This window comes from Ostrea edulis, chromosome 2 (genome assembly GCF_947568905.1).
Source record: "Ostrea edulis chromosome 2, xbOstEdul1.1, whole genome shotgun sequence".
NCBI lineage: Eukaryota > Metazoa > Mollusca > Bivalvia > Ostreida > Ostreidae > Ostrea > Ostrea edulis.
The window spans coordinates 81,031,170-81,044,993 of NC_079165.1; the positions used below are offsets into that span (position 1 = coordinate 81,031,170).

At 34.8% G+C, this 13,824-nt stretch overlaps 1 protein-coding gene across 9 annotated transcripts in view; it reads left to right on the plus strand.

The window, feature by feature from the left end:
- The first annotated feature begins 323 nt into the window (after positions 1-323).
- LOC125679452 (kin of IRRE-like protein 3) overlaps positions 324-13,824 on the plus strand; it is a 61,645-nt gene continuing 48,144 nt past the window's right edge. For 3 of the 9 annotated variants that reach the window (XM_056155094.1, XM_056155109.1, XM_056155103.1), the window contains exon 1: positions 5,497-5,674. The gene's annotated coding sequence lies outside the window, so the exon portion shown is untranslated. Of the gene's footprint in view, positions 465-1,490; positions 1,626-2,106; positions 5,146-5,496; positions 5,675-13,824 lie in introns of those variants that run through there. The other 6 variants (XM_056155096.1, XM_056155097.1, XM_056155104.1 and 3 more) reach the window with 5 other exon arrangements.

Consider the following 13,824-nt stretch of genomic DNA (forward strand, 5'->3'; position numbering starts at 1 on the left):
ATGTTGAAAGTGGACTCATTTTCAGACTCCTATTTGCAACAATTTAGAATTCAATTTATGCAGTTATTAATTCTCTTGCAGAATTTAGTAATTGATTCAAAGTTAGATTTTTGTTGTGTAGTTTTTACTTTAATTACTTGAATGGATGGAAATAACCTAAATTGGTTATTTGCATGATGCAGGGATGGCCTGCTGTGACCTACAAGCTTGATTCCATTAAGACACAAATTTTAAAGCCATGGCTCTTCACTGATTGGCCCCTGATTACATAAGCAAGCTTTTCAAGTACTATAATGAGAATTTCAAATTGATTTGGTGTCAATTTGACTGGAGATTTCGATGTTTAATGATCTGTAAATTTTCAATGATGAGCAATCAGTGAAGATCGTTCAAGAAAGCAGAGCGAATAAGCTCCATAGTCCAAAATATCCCAGAATCACCCACAGATGAGATCTGCTTCCATGGTAACTAATTTCTGGTTATTATTTGTGGAAAGATATTGATTTTTAAAGTATATCTGTATTATCAAAGCTGATCAAAAAAAATCAATAACAGAATAGGAAAATTCTTTCTATCAGAAGATTGTAAAGGTTTTAGTGTTAAGTTTTATATCTTCTTTAGGTTAAAATCATACTCTAGGGTAGATTATAGAGATATCATAAATAATGGTGTTTCCAATTTCACTTAATTTGTAGGACTAATTAGTATACATTTATTGTGTAGGATTAACTGGTATACATTAAATGTTTTATTTCATTTCTGCTTTGAAGCACATGATGATGAATGTTTACAGTCTTTCTATCTGTCTTTCAATCTGTTTGTCCTTCCATCTTTCATTCCACTCATCTGTCCTTTCATCTTCCCTTCCGTTTATCTGTCCTAGCTTCCATCAATCTGTCCTCCAGTCTATCACAAACATTAACTCTGAGAATTTATTAACTTCGTTCGAAGAATCTGTACACACATTTTAGGACTTCTCTGTAAAAATGATGACGAAACAGTATTGCATATATTAATACATACAGCAAATTGATCAAAAGAGGTGGGTCGTATCAAATGGAGAGTTGCAGATAATCGTGTGAACAGCGTTGAGTTTAATGTGATGATCTGAAGTGAACCAACCCTTCCACTTGTTTGTAGTGATAGATTTATTTTATACTTGATGATAAGGAATTTAAATACTGGTAGGCTGTTGTCATGAATTTCAAAGTATGGTTAATACAGATTTAGAAAACTCACAGGGTGGTGATCAGAAAAGTTCGATCACACTGTGTGATACGTATAAACACAAAAAGCATACCCGGTACTAGTTCCTTATTTGGATCTCTATGATTATAACTATCAAATCTGACACTTGACTTTTTAAAAATTCAAGTAGTGAATACACATAAAAACTTTCAAATTAGGGAACAATATAGTGAATGATTAAGTTTTATATTCCTTGGGCAGAAATCTTGAGTTACCTTCTTTAGCAGTTATCTTCAGTTAGCAGTGTAGTGAGCCTATAGATGACAAAGATAATCGGGGAGGTGAGCCTATAGATGACAAAGATAATCGGGGAGGTGTTGAAGAAGGCACAGAAGTTCATGAGAAAGTCCTGGGAGGAGAGAGGTGTTCAATTACATGTAATTTCACATTTTATGAAGCGTCTAAATCCTGTATTACTGAGTTCTTTGTTGAGTTAAGTATTTCACAAAAGTTGTCAATCATGGTATATTTGTAATAAGCTAGAAAATTGCTTGCCATTCTATGACTTCAACCACCCGTTGCATGATTTCAGTGTAATAGTTGTTTGACTATCACTATATTTAATGTTCTCTGTATTTACTAGATCAAGGTTATGTGAAAAGATAAAATTAATTAGCATTTCTATACATGAGAACTTATTTCTTTATTCAATCACTTGATGTACTATGGTGGTAATGGGTTGCCAATACAATTCACTTGATGCAAAGAATCTTTGTTAGAAGCTAATTAAACAGTTCTGGTAATTGTATAGGCAATATGTGAACAAAATATATAACAGCAAAATACACTAAATGTACCAAGAAAAAAGTCTGTTTTCTGTAGGAAAAAATTGATTGGGCACTTCAGGTACAGTGGGAGATGGTCTATATCAATACGAAATGCCAGCGAGTCAACAACACTGGAAAATTAAAGGAGCCGTCACCTGTTTCATGTTTATAATGAAGCCGATACATAAAGTCATTTGTTTGACTCCGTAAACAAAGTTCCAGTATTGAATGTTCATATACTTTACAGGTGTACTCCCACCTTTCAGCTCCTCAGTGAATTGACAACGGGAACGGAATTTCATGCAGATCACTGCTGATGAGGTGAGTTAGTGATTCCACCATCTGATTCACAACGATTTATGCTTGCAGTAATTTTTGCCAAGGTTAACATGAGGTAAGTTCCACTGTCTGTTTCATAATGATTTTTTTGGCTCCAGGTTCAATGCTAAATGAAATGACAAGTGATGCTCCCATTTTATAAGCAGTAGAATGCCTTTACCCATTATTGTAGCAGAAAAAAAGAATACCCAATTTGCTCTATTCTGATTAAACGATTGTTGCTTACAAAATACTGCATACTGGAACACCCTCCCCCAATGATTTATTTTTGTCCAGTTTTGTCTCCTTGAAGTTTAAACATGGCAAATTAAAGCTAATTTTATATCACTTTGATGGTACTGCAGTATCCACATTTATATTAATCATTCATTTACAATTATGTTCATATTTCATATGCAAATGTTTGAAAATTTTCCTGAAAGTTTTATGCATTATGTGTACCTAACAGTAACAAAATGGAGTGATTTATATAAAATGAATATATAATGTGAGAAAATGCAACAGACCAGATTAGGGGTTTGATTCTGAGTCCTCAGAATCTCTGGTCAGTCGCTTTACCTACTCAGCTTTCTGGTTACCTGTGATCAAGCTCTGTTGGTTACTACATTCCTCCCTCCTTAAAGGTCTTTGCTCTTGAAGACCCATAACCTGGGATCTTTCATCCTATAAACCCATAACCTAGGATCTTTCATCCTATAAACCCATAACCTAGGATCTTTCATCCTATGTAGGCTTCTCATCTATCTGTAAGTTCGAGGGACTGGCGTTTCGCACTGACTATCGCAGGGGTGTAGAAAAGGCAAAGGACTAGTCTGGGATTTGAACCTGGGCCCCTGGAATATTTGGTCGAGTGTTTTACTAACTGAGCTATTTGACTGCTGAGCTGCATCATTCCTCCCTCTTTAAAAGGCCCTCACCCAAAAACAACCAGGCTTTCCCCAGCAGGCATTTTCATTTGTGTAAAGGATGGAGGGAGAAAATGCAACAGACTACATTGGAATTCAAACTAGAACCCTCTGAAAACTGAGCTATCTAATTCTTGCCTCTGATGGTTTAGCCACTACACATATATTGTGCTAACAGTCTAAGAGAGATCTGTGCTATAGATTTTCTAAACTGTTCCCTCTTTGAGAATATCTCCCTTTAATTCAGGGTGATAGAACAGATAATCGGTTTTGTATATGTATATATATTTAGTGCTTCCCTGCAAAGAAATGTGAAAAGCTCTGCCCACATGTGGAATTCAGAAACCATTGACTTCAAATTAATGCACACACATTGTCAATTTAGATATCGTCAAACTTCCGTGATCTTTATATCTACATACATCAAAGCGAAGGCACAAGACACGACCATTTATAATAATTCCTAACGGACCTTTTCTTCTGATATAAACCCAACTTCTGTGTCTGTATTGTAAGGAACTGCGTGAGTCCAAGTCTCCCAGAAGCCATATTTAATCATTTACTTATTGATTGGACTTATTAGGAAGTAGGTGCACGGCTATGTTTCACTTTATGGCAGGTCTCATCACTGCTGTTGTGCTTGACTGAAGCTCAGTTTTATAATAAAACCTGCTCACTTACTGTCAGAATGTGTATGTATATATATATATATAATCGTGTCGAGTTGGAATCAATATCAGCATTGTCTGTAAAACTGCCATGAAATTTCATATTGCTCCTATTAACTAGTACATGTAGATAAAATAGTTAATACCAAGTCCAATGAAGATTGATCAGTTCCAAATCACATGAATTGTCCTCACTCTAGAAGCATTACAAATATTTCACCACAAAGAGGAATTTATTTCTTAACAGAAGATATATATATTTTGAAATAACTTTTCAGATAAAAAGATTTTATAGTTTTTCATCAAAAAGAAAAAGAAAAAGATACAAAATAGAAAAGGTGATCTATCTGATATACAAGGAAATGGCTTTTATACAGATAATATTTTAAATCTGAAGTGGTATATCTCTTGTTCTTCTGTAAGAAAAAAAAGAAGATATTTCTATAAATGTTAAAGAAGTTACTAAAATAGCTTGTCATTAATTTACAGTAATGTTACAATTAAGACATCTTCTGAGTTAGAAGAGAATTGATAGAGAGCGTGTAGAGTAATTTCTATATTTAGGTACATCGAGTATCAATAGTCAACAGAATTTTTCCAGTTGACTTTATTTGGTCTGGGCTATTATTTGTGATTGTGACGGGGACAATCTGTTGGTTTTTATTTGTGTGTGTGTTTTCTTCTTTGAAGGGGTCCTTTGCCTTGTTTACTCTGAGTCTGAATGATGAAGTCTCCAAGAAAAAAAACCCGACAATGGCTGGATTACTGGGCAAACAGTATTTAACTTTTAATGTGTTTCTCTGGTAACAGCTGTTATGTAGGGTTGGGCTGGCCTGTTATTGTATCCTGCTCACTGTCCACAAAAAGGATGGCCACACCACCCTAACATCTAATTGAATTTATCAACTCTTGTGTAAAATTAAATACTCTTTCATCCCAATTTGTAAGATTTTCTATACTTTTTTTAAAAACAGTATTTGTACCTGGTGTTTAATTTAAGGTTGAAACCTTTTTGTTCTCTAAGAATTTATTTTCACCTTTTGAGGGAAAACTTGGAGAAATTTAATGCCATGTTTTAGTAATAGAAAGAGTATAACATTATTACACCAGTGCTATTGTTAGGGACACAAGAACTCTACAGTTCAGTAAAGTTAGGTTGTATCTAATCTTGACTAGCATTGATGAAGGAAAGAAGGGAGAGGAAAAATTGCCTGTCCGGTAAGGAGGATATTTTATGGCTGATAAGTTCAGGGAGAAAGGCAAGCATGATGGATGGGGTTGATATCAAGGTCTTAATTTGTGGGGAAATCATTAATTTGGAGAATCAGATGTGGTAGAGTAATAGACATGTTATCATAGCTTTTTGTCATTGATTTTTCTGTCTTTCCAATTCAGATGTTGATCAAATATTAGAAATTGCCAGCTTGAGTGTAAGAGGGCAGAATTTAGCCAGCCCTAAAAGAAATTCAAAATCCCGAAATTGTCCCATACTGTCGTATTTGCGTAGAGTATACGTATTGTGGAAATCAATTGTCAGTTCATGGTAACATCTTGTGTTCCCCTATTCTTTCCCTGAAAATTTCTGCATCAGTTGAGCATTTGATGACAAATGATCCTTAGTTGAGGAAACGTGTTGTTCATAAGGAGGCAATCATTATCCCAGGTAGATTTATATCGTCCAGGATTAACTTGTTTGTTGGAACTACGAATGGGACTAATAACGACCTGGCCTCTGTACAACATTAAGGTATTGTATTACTACACAGAAGCAGCCTTAAAATAACCAAAACTGATGGGGAAGAATTCATTTACATCAATATTGACGATATAATGAAAGAAAACATTTAATTATTTCCGCTACTGGGAAAGTTTATGTCTAATTGGTGGTGGGAAAAATTATTTCTTTTCTTGACTGATGTTTATTTCCACTTCTTGTCAAAAGTTTGGTGGCGATGGTACCATAAACTTCAATTTATCATGCAAAATTGCACGGAGTTAGATCATTTAAAGAGGAAGCCTTTGTTTCCATAATGATAATGGAAACGAGCTCACAGAGACAAGTATGACACAAGGCCCACGATTAATTGACAAGGGGAGGTCCTATCCTGAAGTCCTTGTAGGTAATTAAGTTTTAGTGTAAAAATGAATTTAAACAGTGTCTTTTCTTAATGTTTTGTGTGGGTTTTTTTCACCTTTGATTTAAAAACAAAGAGTTAATTAATTGCCATAATATTTTAGAACTGTAATAACAATATTATGTTATCCAAGGCTAATTTTGATGTATTGCTGAGCACCAATTACAACAAGAAGTGTAGAATTATTTTCATGGAGACTTCACATGCAAAAGGGCCATGTTGGGATCTGTCCCCTGATTAACGACTTCTCCATGTAATTACATTATGACATCAAGAAGAACTAACATGGCCACCAAACTCCCCGTAATTAGACATTGATGAAGCTTGTGACACGGGGCACCTGCTCCTCTACTGGTTCAATGTCTTCTGAAGAAGACATCTTACTGACAAAAATTTAAAGTACAAAAATTGCACTTAAAAGTTCAGTATTCGACAATCTGATTCAGTTTGGGAGCATTTGATGTGCTAGCATTTATTTTATCCAGAGAATCCAAAAAGCCATCAAGCAATGGTGAGGAAAGTTAAATTTTAAATAACAGATGTACATTCCATTCTGTTGGTAAATATACCCTTAAACTGTCTATACTGGCTCCAAATACGAGGGGAATTCTGACAGACCCACCTAAATTATAGAAATCATCTGGTCAAGGGACACTTTAATTGTGGTGTGCCTCCTCACCTTAAAACCTATTAGTACATGACACACCCCACACAATCCTATATAATAAAGGACCCCCTGCAAAGCAGCTTGTTCCCTGAGGGACAGGAAATTATTTTCAAAGATTGATTATGGGGCCGTATGATTGAAAGGAATCATATGGGTCCATTCAGTAAAGTCTGGCTTATGGTGGAAAATCAGATTTCGTGGAGGGATTTTTGTGGCCATTTGGTCAATGTTGATCTTGCCTCTCAGAAGGAAGGGATTTTACGTCTCTCATTGCTAACCAAGTGTGCAGAAGTTCTGATATGTAGTGGATAATTGGGCTCCTAAGGTGCTTATTGTATCCCTTCAATTTCAAAGCGGTAAGATATTCCAATCATGTAGACCTTGCTTAGAAATGTTGTATGACGATGTTATCGTCAGGATGCAGTTGTTCGAGACTTATGAGATATTACTTTCCAATGTCTATAAATTTGTACTGTAGGTCTAGTGCGCATGAAAAGTGAAGGCTCGACATGTATGAAGAGGTTTCAGAATTTTCTGGTGACTTTAGAATCCACTGAATTAGAATCTATGAATTAGAAGAAATTTTTCTGGTTAATTTTCCCTTTTCTGATTTGTGGTTCCATAGGGGGATTTTCAATAAAATTGTAACCAACCATAAATATGAAGGTAATGAAAGATGCAAATCCCCGCTTGTTATTGCAGTCACATAATGACTGGTTATTGGAGCAGAATAGTGAAGATATCTCTGTATTGAACTGAACAAGGCAGTTATTAAAAAGGTGCTTCAAGTTCAAGAGGGTCCATGTAATTCAAAGTTGATTTCAATACTATCATGAACTTCAGGGCTGAGGATTGTTAAAAAAAAAAAAGAATATTGGAAGGCCATTTGGATGAATATTTGTTTCAGTTTTATAGATATACATGTATTCCAATTGTTTATATTTCATAAGGAATCTGTAGAATATATCCATTTCTTATTAAGAAAAAAAAGAGGAAACTTTCTCTCATGTCTATGCATGGCCTTTGAAAAATATTTACTTAGATTATTGTATTAGTTTTACACTTATGAATAATATTGTATGATCATCTCAGAACAAATATCATATTCCTGATAAAAGCAGCACTTGGTAGCCGGAGCATTCTTAATTGGATAATGAATTTGCAACATCATGTAACTAATTTATTGATCATGCAATTAATCATATTTGAACTATGATATTGTGGGTTGTTAAGTGCACGGAGACATTTGAGATACAGTATAAAGACTCGTCAGTTTGTTTACTATCTGTGATATTAATTTGATGGACGAGATTTCCTCCTCAGTAGCTAGTCCAGATTGCTGATGAGTATGATCAATTTCTGTTTGAAATCACACGGATACCACTTAATATTGCAAAGTATAGGGGGCCAAGTGTAAGCACTGCTGGCCAAGGAGACAGAATTATCTTCCGTTCCTGATAAGAGAATTGCTAAGGGACAGGTGAGGAATAAGGTAGTGAGTCTGATGGTTTACCTGTATAGTTCTCAGGTGTTTCCCTCCAAATTCTGTCCCAGCCCATTGGCTGTTAATTTTAATTACGCCATGTGGTGCTACTATCTGTGGAATACTGCCTTTTCATTTCCACCTAACACAAAAAAAAATAAACCTTTCTTCTGATCCTGACATTAGCTTATTATATTCTGTAAGTTGCAAGATGGTTAACAATTCGAAATAAAGGAAAAGATATTTGAGTCCATTGAGAAGTGTGTCGTGTTTGTGGTAGGGAGGTAATGTAACAGACATGTTCGTGTGTCAGTCGACTTGTGTTACTGACATTTAGTAATGGTACTCCATTAACAAGGTTAATTTTCTCCAGCCTCGTTACGCCATCTTCATCGAATTCTGACCGGTTTTTTGTGAACAGACAACCTTAGTAGTGGCGTGGATACTTTTTTATAAGGAGGAATATTGATTGTAATGTATTGATTTGAACATCTGTTGATTTTCCGCAGTGCACTGGACTCTGACAGGTAATTATTAATCTGACATAATAATACCCACGGTTACTTTTAAGAATCCACTCCACTTTTATATGAATGTCGACTTTGACCAAGACAAAGGGAATCAATTTTCTTCGTCAGTCAAGGGTTCACACAGCCAGGAAATATGATACCTGTGATTCATGTAATATGAAAATTATGAGTAGAAAACCTGCATGTAGAAAAAAATTAAAAGCAGGGAAAAGTTTGATTTAAGGCTTTTGTAATATTTAAGGAAACCAATTATTCTATAATGAACAAAAGTTGTTTATTGAATACATTTAAGTGGCCTCTTTTTCAGAGTGTGAACAAATTATTAAGATGTATAGGAGTAATCTGATACGGTGTGATTTTAATTTGTGTCATGGGAAAACTTATTTTCCATGGATGGTATCTATTAGTTCCAATAGGTACAGGCATATAGTGTTCTGTCTAATACTTAACATCAGAACATGCAGATACAGCCAATTTTGGTTGAATATAATGAAAGTGAATACATTATCATACTGAAGTTGTCTTCATTTCCCAAGAATTACAGAAATACAGAAATTGTAAATTGGAAACAGTAAATCAATGATTTAAAAAAGGAAACCATTTTTGATTTGAAATTGATAAAATTATTGCATTCATACTCCCCGAAAATATAGTCGCTCATGATGTGTCTCTCCGTCCGTCCGAGCTCATATCACCTAAACCTTTCATCAGAAATTTATATAATTGATCACAATTTTTCTTTGAAACAAGGACTTTTGGACCAAGGTCTCTCAAGGTCATTTTTGAAAGGTCAAGGTCAGTCAGAATATATATAATCAGAATATATAAAAGTTTCTAATTTTAATAGTTTTTGATATAAAAGTTCCCATCTCTTAAACCTTTCACCAGAAGTTGATCATAATTGATCACAAATATTCCTTGGAACAGGGGACTTTTGGACCAAGCTCATTTTGGAAAGGTCAAGGTCACGCAGGACATATACACGGAAAAAGTTCCTTATTTCAACAGCATTTGAACAGGTATTATCATATATCACACAAATAAGTAATGGGCAAATGAATTTCAGACAAAGTCATTTTTTAAAGGTCAAGGTCACTCAACATATACCTTATGTTTGTAAAAAAAAAAATCCCACAACTTGATTTTAACAATATTTCAACAGTTATTGATCATTGTGTCATTTGTTATATGAAGTAGTTCATTGGTTAGATACATTTTGGGGAGCATCCATCAGATTTATTAATATTCTTGGGTTGTTTTTTTTAGGGGGGAGGGGGGGGGGGGGGTTGTTACCGGTAATCTATAATCCTGCACCATACAGGTAGACATGTAAAAACTGAACGTCAAGGATGGATCTAGATTTTGAAGGTAGAGAAGGCCAAAGTGCAGGGAAGGGTTACGGGGACTACCCATATTCCAAGTGTTTGACTAGGCCTGTTGCAGCAGAGCCCCAAAGAATGAATATCCTGAATATGTGAATAAGTCTTCCATATAGATCGTCGCAAAAATGACAGACCCATATATACTCGTATTAACGGTTCTCCAGCCAGCCAGCTAGTGGTTCAGCACTGACACTTTTATTCTGTTCTATATCATGTATATGAATCTACACCCCCAATTTTTTTGCTTTTGTTATCTTTACAAATTGTAATGGTAGCCATTTCCTCATCAATGTGAAGCAGTTGTAAACAATGCATGTATGAATCTTGATTAAACATAATACATGTGTACGTCTATTTTAATGGCTGGAAACCCAACAGAAATGAAAGTAGAATGTTTCAGTTTTGAAAATACATGAGGGTATGAACGATACGTACACCGGCATACTTTTCATGAAGTATATGCTGGTGTTCATACCTTCATATATTTTCAAAACTGAAATTTATTTCTTTAAGTATATTTTTTGCTTTTATTTACATCGTATAATTTCATTTTACTGTATTGATTTATCTTCTATTATTCACATAATTGAGGTATATAAGGATTTTAGTGATATTAACTGAGGGTCTTAATTGTAGGTTTATTAATTGTATATTAATTGATATTGTTTAACATCCATCTCGACAATCTTTCGCTTATATGGAGACATCACCATTGCCGGTAGAGGGCTGCAAAATTTAGGTCTATGCATGGCGCTTACAACCTTTGAGAATTTAGGGAAGGGTTTTTATCGTGCCACACCTACTGTGACACAGAACCTCATATTTTGCTGTCTCATCTGAAGGACCGTCCCATTTAGTCACCTCTTACGACAAGTAAGGGGTCCTGAGGACCTATTTTAACCCAGATCCGCATGGGAATTTACTTAGAGTAGAATAGACAGTATTATAGAAGTATTATTATGTAGTGTAGATTTGTATTTGAGCCCTAAGACCAGGGTAGGAAAATATAGGGATAAAGTTTTCACTTCATAAATGTAGGAAATTTGTTTGAAAATCTTCTCAAGAACCACACAGCTGCAATATGCAAATTATCATGCAAACATTCTCAGTTAGATTCAAATTCATCATGCTTGGGACTGGGGTTTGGTCCCAGAAAAGTTTGAAATCTGAATGTAGGAATGTATATGGAAATTGTTTTAAAAATCTCAAATTAATATGAAAGCAGCCTAATCTGATTAAAATGAAACCCAGGCCTGTGATCCGCTCGCGTAGATCACTACACTAGGTGTCAAGGATCAGATTTTAATCAGATTGCAAGCATGCTCATATATTCTAGATTAATTCTCACTATTATCTACTGGGCTAATTAATGCTCTGATTGGGTTTGAATGTTTGATGTGACAAAATGCAGTTGAGCCATGTGGCCCATGGATGTCTTGTGTAATATATTGATATCTTCCGCCTCAGTTGTGTGTTAGAATGGCGAGATGGTGGGTGTATCGTGATGCAAATTTTCTCTTAGTTTGGTATTTATTAATGATGTACACTGTAGTAACTTTTGTGGTTCTCTGAAACCTTTATAAGGCTAATTCAACTTAATTAGTAGATGATCATATGGGGTCACAAAAAAATATTGGGCGAGTGGGATGATTTAATTTTTTAAATTTTTTTTCCCGAAATTTGTTTTATTAATGACAAAAGGTATCATATGTTAATCAAGTTAACATTCAAAGAATCCTTGGTAGAAGATATAAAACCAACATTCTGTGACTTTAATCATTCACTCATGTCACTGGGAAGCAAGTGTGTTTGAAATTGTAATTTTTGCAAAAATATAAAATATCTGGGCGGGCCCTTTTTTGAGGGGCGGGTGGGGATGATAATCTATCAATTAATTTTAATTGGCCTAATATCAGAAAAGTTAGTGGGATTGATAGTCCTCTTGAGTTTGCCACAAGTTGTACAGTATGAAAGACAACATGCACTTTTCCATTGTCTAGGAATTTCAAAATAAATTACAGTTTACTTACAAACGGGGAAAAAAACCCTCAGCAAACAAGTTAAAATAAGCTTTTAAACATAAAGAATTAATTAATTTACTGTATCAAATCAATAGACCCCTAGATAATATTTTCCTTTTTTTATATAAATATTGACAATATAATTATGGTAAACAAAGTCCACTTTTGTAGAAGTATTTTATCCCCATCACAGGAGGTACGATAGGTATATAATAGCAATCAATAATTCTGAATATTGAGCTAATTGTGTCGTTGAATCTTTTGTAAAATAAAATGAGTCTACAGGGAGGTGTTTGTGTGCTGCTGTTTTGGATCAGATATCACTGTTTGGCATAATAGGCCTTAATTCACACACATTGAAAGTATTTCATATAATGTGTTTAGATTTTACAGTAGTTAAAATAGATTGCTTGGTGATATCAACTTGCAAAATATTGCCATAAACTTTTGATTACAGCACATGATGATTTGAGTGTGCTCTGAAATCCTTTTATACATTGTACCTCTGTGATGTTGACATTTTGTTGTGCATGAGTTACAGTGAAAAAATCCAGGCTGTTTGTGCTGAGAAGAGACAGTGCTTGGTTCACTGGATTGGACTGACCCAAGTTGTACTGGTTTAATCATTTGTATAGATCGGCCTAGCTTGTTTGTTAAGATTGTGGATGAAATTGTTACAAATGTTGTGAACAAGTTGTAAAAAGATGATTTCTATTGTGACACTAATACATGTAGTTATTTACATCCTAGTAATCAAGGTCGAATGAGAATTTAACCCTGGGTTGTAGTCTCAACAGGATTCAAAGTCTCATGATCTACAGACCGACATCCCTGCATGTCTGTCCACTGCTCCTCCCAGCAAGGCTTATGAAGTTAAAGAGGACAAAAAAATTTGTAACTGATATTCATTTCTTCATTTATGGTTTGAAAGGAAGTTGGCCATTATGCCAATGTGTCATATTCATCATAAAAAGTCGTAAAATATTGAACATTAATTAAAGTTGTCTATTTCAAAGTACTCCTCAACGAAGTCAATAATTTACGGGAATTTTGAAATGCATTCAGTATTATTTATTTCAGTTGGTTTGTTTTTATTATAAGGTCTTGGAAACAGCATAAATGTCTTATAGCATCCAGAAATTGTCTTTGTTTCTCGAGAAGCTTCTGGTGTTTTGTGCTGCTTTAATTAGTATTAAATTTGTTGTGACTCTGATTTGGGAATCATGGTGGAATTTTTGATAATTTGACCAATATTGTTTGCGTTGGGAATAATGAAATTACAATGTCTCTGGGCACAAAAAGCACCTCGTATTTTTGCCACCTTGCATTGCAATTTGATCCTAAAAATCTGCTGTAAAATGAAATGTTAACACCATTTTGATGCAGTGGCACCTTAGTAATTTGTTGTGGAATCACAAAACAAGATGAAGGGCACTGGTGTATTGGAAGTGGGACTTCACAGAAGAGTCTTCGGTCCAGGCTACAGAAATGGGACGTCACAGAATAGTTCATGATGTTGATGCTTATTGCATAAGGAAATCAATGTGGCTTTAAGGACTCTGCTTTCTCCGATACTTAAAGGACTTAAGGTTCCGGCCTGTCAATATCTATTAAGAAGTCTTCTGTCAAGATTTGTTTTGATTATAGGCTCGGTGTGGAGTACAACTTTTTCTGTAAGG